Consider the following 14,464-nt stretch of genomic DNA (forward strand, 5'->3'; position numbering starts at 1 on the left):
GGACTCCTTTGTTCTGCCCGAGGGTGTCACCCTCATTCAATATGTCGATGACATCTTGTTGGCGGCTGACACTCCGGAGTTGTGTGAGAAGAGTACGTTATCCTTGCTTTCCTTTTTGGCATCCCACAATCACAAAGTATCTCGGAAGAAATTGCAGTTCTGTAGACCAAAGGTGACTTATCTGGGTCACCTTTTGTCTAAGGAGGGGCGTGCACTCACACCAGATCGTATCCAAGTAATTTTGGACACGCCAGCGCCTTCCACGCAGAAGGACGTGCGTGCATTTTTGGGTCTTGTTTCTTTTTGTAGGCAATGGATATTAGGGTTCTCACACATAGCCAAGCCATTATTAGCCCTTTTGACAAAAGACACACCAATTCCGCTTCCTTGGTCAAATGAGTGTGACGCTGCTTTCCAGCAATTACGACAGGCCCTTTGTTCAGCACCAGTGTTAGGGACCCCTGATTATACAAAACCTTTTTCGCTGTATGTGCATGAGAAAGATGGATGTGCATTATCAGTCTTAGTGCAGATGCACGGCGACAAGCAGCGCCCTTGTGCATACTTTTCGGCTGTACTTGATCCTGTTGCCCGAGCATTGCCTGGTTGTTTTCGCTCGGTTGCGGCGACAGCTGTGTCAATACGCCAAAGCGAGGGAATTTTGTTATCTCATAAGCTGTTGGTATTAGTCCCCCATGCTGTTGATGCCCTGCTTAATCAGACAAAGACGCAGCATTTGACCAGTGCCCGTTTAACGGGATATGAGCTGACGCTTTTGGCTCCTCATATTACGTTAAAGAGGTGTGTAACGTTAAATCCGGCCACATTGTTGCCGTTCCCCGAGACTCAGTCTGAAGCACGGAAAGCACATGATTGTATTCTTGTGACTGAGGAACAAACAAAGGGTCGTATTGATCTCCAGGATACGCCCTTTCCAGATGTGGATGGAGAACTGTGGGTGGACGGATCATGCCTGAAGCTACCAGATGGTACGACTTCAGCAGCGTATGCAATTACCACATTACAAACAATAGTGGAGACAGCACGCATACCACAGAAATCAGCTCAAGCAGCGGAACTGATAGCATTAACACGAGCATGTGAGCTCAGTACAGGATTGTGTGTGAATGTTTATACAGATAGCCGTTATGCCTTCGGAGTAGCGCATGATTTCGGCCTGCTCTGGAAGGAGAGAGGGTTTCTAACGTCGCATGGAGTACAAATAATGCATGGAGAGTTAGTTCACAACCTTTTAACTGCATTGACATATCCGAGGAAAATTGCTATCATTAAATGTAGTGCCCATAAGAAAGTAGTTGATAAAGTTGGAGAAGGGAATGCGTTAGCAGACCGGGTGGCACGGGAGACTGCGATGCAGCCCGGTGCTACTGCCATGTATGTAGTGAAGTCGCAGGTAGAAAGATGGCACGATGCGAAGGGAGAAGTGCGGGAAATACAGAGGACCGCTTCTGATAAAGAACGGGAGCAATGGTCCAGTGAGGGAGAATTGGATGATGAGGGTTGTTGGAGAAATAAGCAGATGGATAGATGGAAGTTACCCACAGCTTTCGTACAACCTATGGTTCAGATGGCACATGGGCTAGCACATGTTGGAGCTTCCGCAATTGTAAAATTGCTTACCCAAGTCTGGGAGCATCCAGAGATTGCTAGCACGGCAAAGAGGGTGGTGCAGACCTGTATGATTTGCCTGAGGTACAACCCAGGAAAGGGTACTCGAACTCCAGCAGGAGGATTTGCGACACCTACTGCACCCTTTGAGGTTTTGCAGATGGATTACATCCAGCTTGAGCGCTGTAACAATTTGAAGTATGTTCTAGTAGTGGTATGTGCCTTTAGTAAATGGGTTGAGGCATACCCTACGAAAGACAATACTGCAATGACTACCGCCAAGATGCTATTGAAGGAGTTCTTCCCTCGATATGGCGTTTGTAGACTGCTGTGGAGTGATAACGGACCCCACTTTATAGCGGATGTTATAAAGTATGTTCTGAAGGGTCTGGGCATCACCCAGAAGTTTCACGCAGTGTTTCACCCTCAGTCTGCAGGACTAGTCGAGAAGTATAATGGTACACTGAAGCTCAAGATCGCTAAAATCCAAGCTTCGACGTCTTTGACTTGGCCAGATGCTTTACCGCTGGCATTATTGTCAATTAGATCGATACCGCACTCTCGAACCGGTCTTACACCGTACGAGATTGTTTTTGGACGCCCAATGAATATTTGGGGTCCACCAAAACCTAAGGCTGTGTATGATGTACCTTGTGTAATGATGAATGATTATCTGGCGCAGTTAACGGATAACTTGGTTTCTATTCATCAACAGGTCCGGGAGGCGCTCCCTGATCGGTCCACCGGCGAAGGTCACAGTCTCCGGCCTGGAGACTATGTTATGGTGAAGATTTTTGAAAGGACGAACAGCTTGGAGCCGAGATGGGTTGGTCCTGAGCAGGTCCTACTTGCAACGAGGACGGCTGTGCGGGTTTCCAACAGAAAGAATTGGATCCATTCCCTGCACTGTCGCAAGGTACCGCCCGGATTGGTGGAGCCTGCTGTATTGACCGACCATCGAGAAATTCTGACTGCAGAGAAAGGCCGTGCTGGGGAACCGAACGATACTGAGGAGCTCTTTCCGGACCATGCGACTCCTGGAGGAAAGCGATATCATCTCAGGCCAAGGAAGTGAATTCTTCAGTATCAGGACACGTGTCAGAACGGCCCTTGGGTTAGTGAAACGGAGAGCCAATGAGGCAAGGGGGGGGGATCAGCCCTGCATTAGTGTAGCGACACCCGTCTTGGCCCGCTGGTGAAGAAATCAACCGCTGCCTAAGGGGAAGAGTTCTGACAACCTTTTAGTTTCAGGAAGATATTGATTTTTATTCTGACATGGAGAAAAAGAAAATCCTTTGTGCAACAGGTTTTATGTTTACAGTAGCTATTGTTGGGATAACCACATGGTTTGTGGAGGATGTGACTCCTGCTCGAAAGTTACTTGTGTTGACGACCCCAGTGCCTGAGGAGCACTACTTTTATACGCTACCGTATCAAGAGTTGAAGCATCGTCAGTCTTATTTGAATAACACTTTCATCCAGATGTTGCATCACACCCATGTTGCCACCAATGCTACGAACTGTTGGATATGTGGCATGATGCCGGCTCACCAGAAGAAAGGAGGAACTCCGTTCATACCCCTTCCTTTCTCTCATAATGGCTCCTGTAGAGCCTGGTACACTTTGCTTTTTGCCACCCGGAAACCTACAGTGGGACGGTTACTCTTCAGACTTAATAGGGAATGTCATCAGGACAAAGATGGATATCCGCAAGCGAATGGGACAATTTGGGAATGGGAAGAGTATCGACCAGACAATGAATCGATTCCCTATATTTTCACGAACACTAGAGACACTGTGGGAAAAGACCGATTTGTGATTCAAGTGGCACAAGCTCAAGCGGACCTGTGTGTCCAGAGTGTGGGTTATATTCCTGTTGGTGTTAGTGATTGCATCACTATTTTAAATATCGACGGGTTGAATAACAGTACCTTCTTAGCATCCCATAATACATACTTCGTATGTGGAAATAAAGGTTATTACCGTTTGCCAGCCGGTTGGTCTGGAGTATGTTATGTGGCATTTCTATTGCCTCCTGTATTCTTGGTACCTGCATCGTATCATAAGGATTTGAAGTTGTTAAATAATGTGACTGTAAATAGGTATAAACGTACTCTATCGATTGATGACGTGGATCAGACTGACACTAGTCTGCAGCAGTATATTGATTTTAATTCAGGATTGTTTTTCTTTGTTGGAGCTGCTCTAAATAGTAGGAAAGTCCGAAGGTTAACAAGAGTGGTAGAGGCTGTGACAAATCAAACCGCTGCTGCTCTTGGGAATCTTACGGAAGAATTACAAATTACTAGAATTGTTGCATTACAGAATCGTATGGTGTTAGATGTTATGTTAGCTGACCGAGGTAGAGCATGTAAAATTATCGGAAGTAGTTGTTGTGTGTTCATCCCTGACCACACGCCATCAGTCTATAATGCTATCAACAGGTTGCATAAAATTGCAGCTGAAATCCATACAGAAAACGGTACTTGGACCTTTTCTGGATGGTTTTGGGCATTGATCACTGCTTGGGGATGGAAGGTCTTAACTGGTCTCTGTATTATTGTAGAAGTTCTGTTTTCTTGTTGCATTTGTGTCCAATGTGGTCCTTTGCTCTGTTCCTTATGTGTATCATTCTGTATTCCTGATAAGAAAGCTATTGCCAATGTCACTTATCAGAAACATTTACCTAAAGAAATAGAAGAAATGATGAAAATTGACATATACGATGATTATTCTAATAGACCGGATGTCTTCAGTAAATGCTGAAAGGGTCGTCTGTTGAAAATTGAAACAACGATGTGATTAAGCATTTACTAAAGACATGAATTCCCCTTTAGGACCGAGTTTCTTCCGTTATGTTGACTAAAGTCTGGACTACATTTTGTATTGTCATGTCTCCACGTGCTCAGCACGAGAAGAGTCCTATCTTCGTGTTAGTTGCTCTTGCAATCTGCCTAGTAACAGTCTATAAATAGCTCCTTTGTCCGTCTGGCGCATGCCCAGACTTGACCACATCTGTTATCAGTTAGTCCTTACTCAAGGAGTGTGTCAACTCCGCCCACATATTGATTCTGTATTGAAAATGTCCATAAAAGGCAATATTCCTTGCTTCTTGTTGTATCCACCCACTTATGAGCCCCTCTGTTGTGTATAAAAGGGGACCGTGTACGCAAGTTCTGGGTGCTACTCTATGCAATACTGAAGGGTGTTGTATGGATTGTAGGACCACCCTTAAGGGTTAATAAACTTTGTCTTTGTACTTTGCAGTTTCCGTGCCAACTTCCTTATAGATTCCATTTGCAGGAGAGCGAACCCTTGTGTCCTGCTGGCCTAGCTGGGGCCTGTATTCATCAGTGGTATTGGAGGTGCTGGTATTGGTAGTATTGGTATTGGCAGTGGTATTGGTGGTGCTGGTATTGGATTGGTGGTGGTGGTATTGGTGGTGGTTGTGGTGGTATTGGTGGTGGTGATATTGGTGGTATTGGGGGTGGTGGTATTGGAGGTGGTGATATTAGTGGTTGTGGTGGCATGGTGGTGGTATTGGTGGTATTAGTGGTGGTGATGGTATTGGTGGTGGTGGCATTGGTATTGGTGGTGGTGGTATTAGGGGTGTTGGTATTGGTGGTGGTATTGGTCGTGCTATTGCTGGTGGTGGTGGTATTGGTGGTTGTGAAATTGGAGGTGGTGGTGTATTGATGATATTGATGGTGGTATTGGTGGGGGTATTTGTGGTGGTATTCATGGTAGGGGTATTGGTGGTGTTGGTGGTATTGGTGGTGGTGGCATTGGCAGTGCTACTGGTGGTATTGGTGCTGATGGTGATATTGGCAGTGGTGGTGGTATTGGTGGTGGCATTTGTGGTATTGGTGGTGGAGGTGGTGGTTTTGATGGTGGCATTGGTGGTGGTGGAATTGGTGGTTGTGGTGATATTGGTGGTGGTATTGGTGGTGGTATTGGAGGTGGTATTGGTGATGGTATTGGTGGTGGTTTTAGTGGTATTGGCGGTGGTATTGGTAGTGGTGGCGGTATTGGTGCTGGTGATATTGGTGCTGGTGACATTTGTGTTGTTGTTGGTATTAGTGGTGGTGGTGGAAATGGTGGTGTTAGTGGTATTAATGGTTGTGATGGTATTGGTGGTGGTGGTGGTATTGGGATTGGTGGTGGTGGTATTAGTAGTGATAGTATTGGTAGTGGTGGTGGTATTGGCAGTGGTATTGTTATCGGAGGTGGTATTGGATTTGTAGTGGTGGTATTGGTGGTGGTGGTGGTATTGGTGATGATGGTATTGGTGGTGATGGTAGTGCTGTTATTGGTGGTATTGGTGGTGGTATTCGAGGTGGTGGTTTTGGTGGTGGTATTGTTAGTGTTATTGGTAGTGGCATTGGTGGAGCTGGTATTGGATTGGTGGTGGTGGTATTGGTGGTGGTGGTATTGGTGGTGGTGGTATTGGTGCTGATTATATTGGTAGTGGTGGTTGTGGTGGTATTGGTGGTAATGATATTGGTGGTATATGTGGTGGTGGTATTGGAGGTGGTGATATTGGTGGTTGTGGTGGCATGGTGGTGGTATTGGTGGTGTTGGTGGTATTGGTGGTGGTGGTATTGGTAGTAGTATTGGTGGTGGTGATGGTATTGGTGATTGTATTGGTGGTGGTATTGGTGGTGGTGGTATTGGTGGTATTGGTGGTGGTATTTGTGGTGGTATTCATGGTAGTGGTATTGGTGGTGTTGGTGGTATAGGTGGTGGTGGTAGCATTGGTGGTGCTACTGGTGGTATTGGTGGTGGTGGTGGTGGTATTGTCGGTGGAGGTAGTATTTGTGGTGGCATTTGTGGTATTGGTGGTGGTATTGGTGGTAGAGATGGTGGTATTGGTGGTGGCATTGGTGGTGGTGGTATTAGTGGTGGTATTGGTGGTGGTCATATTGGTGGTACTAGTGGTGGTGATATTGGTGGTGGTGGTGGTATTGGTGGAGTAGATGGTGGCATTGGTGGTGGTGGTGCTGGTATTGGTGATGGTGGTGGTATTGGTGGTGGTGATATTGGTGGTACTAGTGGTGGTGATATTGGTGGTGGTATTGGTGGAGGATATGGTGGCATTGGTGGTGGTGGTGCTGGTATTGGTGGTGGTGGTGGTATTGGTGATGGTATTAATGGTATTGGTGGTGGTGGTAGTATTGGTAGTGGTGGTATTGGTGCTGGTGATATTGGTGGTGGTGGTGGTATTAGTGGTGGTATTGGTAGTGTTGGTGGTATTGGTGGTGGTTGTATTGGTGGTGGTGGTATTGGGATTGGTGGTGGTGGTATTGGTGATGGTAGTATTTGTATTGCTGGTGGTATTGGCAGTGGTATTGGTATTGGTGGTGGTATTGGATTGGTGGTGGCGGTATTGGTGGTGGTGGTGCTGGTATTGGTGGTGGTATTAGTGTCATTTGTGGTGGTATTGGTGGCTGTATTGGTGGTGGCACTATTGGTGCTGCTGACATTGGTGGTGTTGGTGGTATTAGTGGTGTTGGTGGAATTGGGTTGGTATTAGTGGTAGTGATGGTAGTGGTGGTGGTATTGGTGGTGGTGGTATTGGTATTGTTGGTGGTAATGGTGGTATTGGTGGTGGTATTCGCGATGGTGATATTGGTGTTGGTGGTATTGGTGATGGTGGTATTGGTGATGGTGATATTGGTGGTGGTATTTGTGGTACTATTGGTGGTGGTATTGGTGTTGGTGGTATTGGTGGTTGTATTTATGGCACAGGTGGTGATATATTGGTTATGGTGGAGATGGTGGTATTGATGGTGGTGGTGGTATTGGTGGTGGTATAGGTGGTGGTGGTAGTGAGTTGGTGGTGGTAGTATTGGTGGTGATGGTACTTGTCATGGTGGTGGTATTGGTGATGGTATTGGTGGTGGTGGTGTCGGTGGTGGTATTGGTGGTGGTATTTGTGGTGGTATTGGTGGTGGTGGTGTTGGTGGAATTGATGGTGGTATTGGTGGTGGTGGTTTTGATGGTGGTGGTATTGGTGGTGGAGGTATTGGTGGTGTTGGTGGTATTGGTGGTGGTGGTGATGGTATTGGTGGTGGTGGTATTGGTGGTGGTAGTAGTGGTGATGGTATTGGTGGTATTGGTGGTGGTGATATTGGTGGTGGTACTAGTGGTGGTATTGGTGGTGATATTGGTGGTGGTGGTATTGGTGGTATTAGTGGTGGTATTGGTGATGGGGGTATTGGTGGTAGTATTGGTGGAGGTGATGGCATTGGTGATTGTATTGGTGGTGGTATTGGTGGTGGTGTTGGTATTGGTGGTGGTATTAGTGGTTGTCGTGGTGGTATTGGTGGTGGCATTTGTGGTATTGGTGGTGGTATTGGTGGTGGAGATGTCGGTATCGATGGTGGTATTGGTTGTGGTGGTATTGGTGGTGGTGGTATTAATGGTGGTATTGGTGGTATACTTGGAATTGGTAATGATATTGGTGTTGTTATTTGTATTGGTGGAGGTGATATTGGTGGTGGTGGTATGTGTGGTAGTATTGGTGGTGGTATTGGTGGTGGTGGTATTGGTGGTTGTATTTGTGGTATACGTGGTGGTAATGGTTGTGGTGGAGGTGATGGTATTGATGGTGGTATTGGTGGTGGTGGTATTGGTGGTGGTATTGGTGATGGTGGTGGTATTGGTGGTGGTATTGGTGGTGATGGTGGTGCTGCTATTGCTGGTGGTAGTATTGGTGGTCATGAAATTGGTGGTGATGGTGGTATTGGTGGTAGTGATGGTATTGGTGGCATTGGTGGTGCTAATGGTGGTATTGGTGGTGGTGGTGGTTATGGTGGTGGTGGTATTGGTGGTGGCATTTGTGGTATTGCTGGTGGTATTGGTGATGGAGATGGTGGTATTGATGGTGGTATTGGTGGTGGTGGTATTGGTGGCGGTATTAGTGGTGGTATTGATGGTGGTGGTATTGGTGGTGATATCCTTTTTATTGGTGGTGGTATTGGTGTTGCTATTGGTAGTGGTGGTATTCGTGGTGGTGATATTGATGGTATTGGTGGTGGTATTGGTAGTGGTGGTATTGGTGGTGGTGGTATTGATGAGGTGGTGTTATTGGTGGTGGTGATATTGGTGGTGGTATTGGTGTTGGTATTGGTGGTGGTGGTATTGATGGTGGTGGTGCTATTTGTGGTGAAAGTTGTATTGGTGGTGGTGGTATTGGTGGTGAAGGTAGTGGTGATGGTCTTAGTGGTAGTGGTATTGGTGCTGTTGGTATTGGTGGTGGTATTGGTGGTGGTGGTATTGGTGGGGGTATTGGTGGCGGTACTGGTATTGGTGGTGGTGTTGGTATTGGTGGTGGTATGTGTGGTAGTGGTATTGATGCTGATTATATTGGTGGTGGTGGTCGCGGAGGTATTGGTCGTGGTGATATTGGTGGTATGGATGGGGTGGTATTGGAGGTGGTGATATTGGTTGTTGTGGTGGCATGGTGGTGGTATTGGTGGTAGTGTTTGTGCTAGTGATGGTATTGGTAATGGTATTGGTGGTGGTATTGGTGATATTGGTATTGGTGGTGGTGGTATTGGTGGTGGTGGTGGTATTGATGGTGGTGGTATTGTTGGTGGTATTGGTGGTGGTATTGCTGGTGGTGGTGGTATTGGTGGTCGTGGAATTGGTGGTGGTGGTACTGGTGGTATTGATGGTATTGGTGGTGGTATTTGTGGTGGTATTCATGGTACTGGTATAGGTAGTGGTGGTATTGGTGGTGGTGGTGGCATTGGTGGTGATATTGGTGGTGGAGGTGGTATAGATGGTGGTATTGGTTGTTTTGGTAGTGGTGGTGGTGGTATTGGTGTTGGTGATATTGGTGGTAGTATTGGTGGTTGTGGCATTAGTGGTGACATTGGTGGTGGTATTGGTGGTGGTATTGGTGGTGGTATTGGCATTGGTGGTATTGGTGGTGGTGATATTGGTGTTGGTGGTATTTGTGGTAGTATTGGTGGTGGTGGTTATATTTGTGGTAGAGGTGGTGGTATTGGTTGTGATGGAGGTGGTGGTGTTGATTGTGGTATTGGTGGTGGTGGTATTGGTAGTGGTATTGGTGGTGGTGGTAGTATTGGTATTTGTGGCGGTATTGGCAGTGGTATTGGTATTGGTGGTTGTTAGAATTGGGAATCTCTGGTTGGCACAGGTATGCACTTGTGACAAGCAGGGACTCTTACTTCTAAGTCAGGATAAGGGGATCGCCCTTTCAAATAACCCCTGCTCACCCTTTAGGTAGTGTGGCGCAAGCAGTCAAGACTATTCTCAGGGCGTCATAGGTTAAGCATTTGTGAACACATACAGTAATACAATGACACACCACAAATGGACACCAGTCAAGGTTGTGTAAAAATAGGTTTCTTTATATAAGGCTTAGCACAAGACCAGAATAACGAGTAAAATTACCACAGTATTATTTTAAAGTTCAATGATCTTGTGGAAAGTCTTAAAACACAAAAATAGGCTTCTTTTAGTTAAAATACGCTTCTTTCGCATAAGAACGCTTCTTTCAAGGTTCTGTACGGTTCGTACCTGGATGTGCGGTTCGCTGGCGTTAAAAACAAAGAAAGTACGAGTCAAACAATCGTTGCAGACTCCGGGGTCCGTGACGTGCACGCGGCGGTGCGAACAGAACAAAGTACATTGGTTTCGTGGGGTCCGCGACGGACAGAGCGGGACAAGTCGATGGGCCCGGCTCATAGCTCGGCAGCGTATTCGGTCTGGTCGGGTCATGGCGTCGGGACGCGGTGTTGATACGGGACCTTCAGGGATACGTTGCGGATGGTCCGGATCGGCTTGCAGAGTCTGTGGCGTTCGGCGTTCGAGCCGTACCTTCGGTGCGGATAGGCGGTGACACTTCTCGGCGCCGTACTGCATACGGGGAGGATCGGTGCGCTGCGGCTTCTCGGCTCTGAGCACAGCACAGTACAGTACGTTTAGCAGCGTACGGACCGTACCTGCGGGACAACGAAGCTTGATGCGTACCGGATAGGCAGCCAGGGATGTACGGCCCGAATCGGCGGGGAAGGTTAGGTGCGATGCGGCCGGGAGGAATACGTTGCGTACTAACGCTTTTAAATCAGCGTAGACACACGGTGCCGGGCGGCAAAGACACGGCTTCGCGGCGGATGGGGTACGGGTCGTACTGGGGGCCAAATCCAGTGGGAAACAAGCAAGAATTGTCCAGGCAACTCAATTTGGGAAGGCAGATGAGTCCAATGGTCCTGGGACTCAGTTCAGGGGGCAAGCTCTCTTCCAAGCCCTTGGAGATTGTTGAAACAAAGTTGCAAAGTCTCTTTTAGTCCTTTCCTCTCCTTTCTCAGCAAGGCACCAACTGCAGGCCAATCCCCCAGGTTAGGGAAAGTTACTCCTCCTTCAGCTTCTTCCAGGTCCTTCTGTTCAGGCAGAGTGTCTTCGTGGTTCAATCAGGATCTGATTTCTTAGGAGCAGGGCTCCTACATTTATACACAGTTTCTTTTGTCTTTACAGGCCAGGGGGGCCTTTGCCTAATCCCAGTCCAGTTCTATTCAGTGTGGAGCACTTTGTTGTTGGGACTCTGGCTTCTCCTTTCAGCAGGCAGGGCAGAGACATCAGACGCTCCCCAGGGGGTGGAGCCAGCATTGTGGTGGCAGAGCACGGCCCAATTCAGAGTCAAGGTGCACTCCTCCCACCCATCCTGGTGTAATCTCTCTATTCACCACCTGGCAGCCCCAGGCTGTCTCCTGGAACTTCCCAGCCCTGTCACTCAAGCTACATACAAAGAAGATAACCCCTCCCAGCAGAGGCGGACTGAAATGGTTAGGCACGCAAAGGCTATCTTTCTAAAAGTAGCATTTGCAAACACAGGATATTAAACTAAACTTTACTAAAAGATGTATTTTATTATTCTGAGTTCAGGCATACTAAACATGAATTTCTACCATGCTTCCTGAGCCTGCTAGGATTATAGAGTGTTATAATCTAGCAGCCCATTCTGGCCTATGGAGAGCAGGTAGCCTTACAATAGTGAAAAACAAAAATGGCTGTAATTCACTATTAGAACATGCCACACACTTCAGGGCATGTCCTACCTTATCCTTACAATGCACCCTGCCCGAGGGCCTACCATAGGGGTGACTAACATGAAGGTAAGGGAAGGTTTAGTGACTAGCAAGTGGGGACACTTGCCCAGTCAGCATGACAGTACCAGACGGCATGCAGGTTCTGCAAGGGGAAACCTTAGACACATTTTACCCGGCTGCTTCTGTGGGTGGCACAACCAGTGCTGCAAGCCCAATAGCAGCATTTGGATATACAAGCCCTTGGCACCCCTGGTGCACTCTACTGGGGACTGACAGTAAACCAAATTAGCCAAACATGGAAGTCAATTCACATAATACATTTTACCATAGGGAGCATTTGCACTGTGGCACTGGATGGCAGTGGCACAGTGCCCTGAGCAGCTAACACCAACACAAAAAAACATTGAGGCACAGACAAGAAATGGAAGGGTGACCCATGTCAATGGTGCCAGGTCTAACAGTGGTGGTATTGTATTGGTGGTGGTAGTATTGGTGGTGGTATTGGTGGTGGTGGTATTGGTGGTGGTGGTATTGGTGGTGGTGGTATTGGTGATGTTAGTAGTGATATTGGTGGTGGTGATGGTATTGGAGGTGGTGGTATTGGTATTGGCAGTTGTATTGGTGGTGCTGGTATTGGATTGGTGGTGGTGGTATTGGTGGTGGTGGTTGTGGTGGTATTGGCGGTGGTGATATTTGGTGGTATTGGAGGTGGTGATATTAGTGGTTGTGGTGTCATGGTGGTGGTATTGGTGGTATTAGTGGTGGTGGTGGTGATGGTATTGGTGGTGGTGGTATTGGTGGTAGTATTGGTTAGGTGATGGTATTGGTGGTGGTGGTGGTATTGGTATAGGTCGTGGTATTCGTTGTGCTATTGCTGGTGGTGATGGTATTGGAGGTGGTGGTGTTATTGGTGGTATTGATGGTGGTATTGGTGGGGGTATTTGTTGTGGTATTCATGGTAGGGGTATTGGTGGTTTTGGTGGTATTGGCGGTGGTGGTGGTATTGGTGGTAACATTTGTGGTATTGGTGGTGGAGGTGCTGGTTTTGATGGTGGTATTGGTGGTGGTGGAATTGGTGGTTTTGGTGGTGGTGATATTGGTGGTGGTATTGGAGGTGGTATTGGTGGTGGTATTGGTAGTGGTGGCGGTATTGGTGCTGGTGGTATTGGTGCTGGTGACATTGGTGTTGTTGGTGGTATTGGTGGTGGAAATGGTGGTGTTAGTGGTATTAATGGTGGTGATGGTATTGGTGGTGGTGGTGGTATTGGTGGTGGTGGTATTAGGATTGGTTGTGGTGGTATTAGTGGTAAAGTATTGGTAGTGGTGGTGGTATTGTTATCGGAGGCAGTATTGGATTGGTAGTGATGGTATTGGTGGTGGTGGAATTGGTGGTATTGGTATTGGTGGTGATGGTAGTGCTGGTATTGGTGGTGGTATTCGAGGTGGTGGTATTGGTGGTATTGTTGGTGTTATTGGTATTGGCATTGGTATTGGATTGGTGGTGGTGGTATTGGTGATGGTGGTATTGGTGGTGGTATTGGTGGTAGTGGTATTGGTGGTGGTGGTATTGGTGCTGATTATATTGGTAGTGGTGGTCGTGGTGGTATTGGTGCTGATTATATTGGTAGTGGCGGTCGTGGTGCTATTGGTGGTGATGATATTGGTGTTATTTGTTGTGGTGGTATTGGAGGTGGTGATATTGGTGGTTGTGGTGGCATGGTGGTGGTATTGGTAGTGTTGGTGGTATTGGTGATTGTATTGCTGGTGGTAATGGTGGTGGTGGTATTGGTGGTAGTATTAGTGGTGGTGATTTTATGGGTGATTGTATTGGCGGTGGCATTGGTGGTGGTGGTATTGGTGGTTGTGGTGGTGGTATTGGTGGTGGTATTTGTGGTGGTATTCAAGGTAGTGGTATTGGTGATTTTTGTGGTATGGTGGTGGCAGCATTGGTGGTGCTACGGGTGGAATTGGTGGTGGTAGTGGTATTGTGGCATTTGTGGTGGTATTGGTGGCTGTATTGGTGGTGGTGCTATTGGTGCTGGTGACATTGGTGGTGTTGGTGGTATTAGTGGTGTTGGTGGAATTGGTGGTATTAGTGGTAGTGATGGTAGTGGTGGTGGTATTGGTGGTGGTGGTATTGGTATTGTTGGTGGTAATGGTGGTATTGGTGGTGGTATTCGCGATGGTGATATTGGTGTTGGTGGTATTGGTGATGGTGGTATTGGTGATGGTGATATTGGTGGTGGTATTTGTGGTAATATTGGTGGTGGTATTGGTGGTGGTGGTATTGGTGGTTGTGGTGGTATTTGTGGTGGTATTCATGGTAGTGGTATTGGTGGTATTGGTGGTGGTGGTAGCATTGGTGGTGCTACTGGTGGTATTGGTGGTGGGATTGTTGGTGGTTTGTGGTATTGGTGGTAGCATTTATGGTATTGGTGGTGATATTGGTGGTAGAGATGGTGATATTGGTGGTGGTATTGGTGGTGGTGGTATTAGTGGTGGTATTGGTGGTGGTGCTAGTGGTGATGATATTGGTGGTGGTGGTGGTACTGGTGGAGGATATGGTAGTGGTGGTGCTGGTATTGGTGGTGGTGGTGGTATTGGTGGTGGTATTAGTGGTATTGATGGTGGTGGCTGTATTGGTAGTGGTGGTATTGGTGCTGGTGATATTGGTGGTGGTAGCGGTAGTATTTGTATTGGTGGTGGTATTGGCAGTGGTATTGGTATTGGTGGTAGTATTGGATTGGTGGTGGTGG

This window comes from Triturus cristatus, chromosome 2_1 (assembly GCF_964204655.1).
Source record: "Triturus cristatus chromosome 2_1, aTriCri1.1, whole genome shotgun sequence".
Lineage (NCBI taxonomy): Eukaryota > Metazoa > Chordata > Amphibia > Caudata > Salamandridae > Triturus > Triturus cristatus.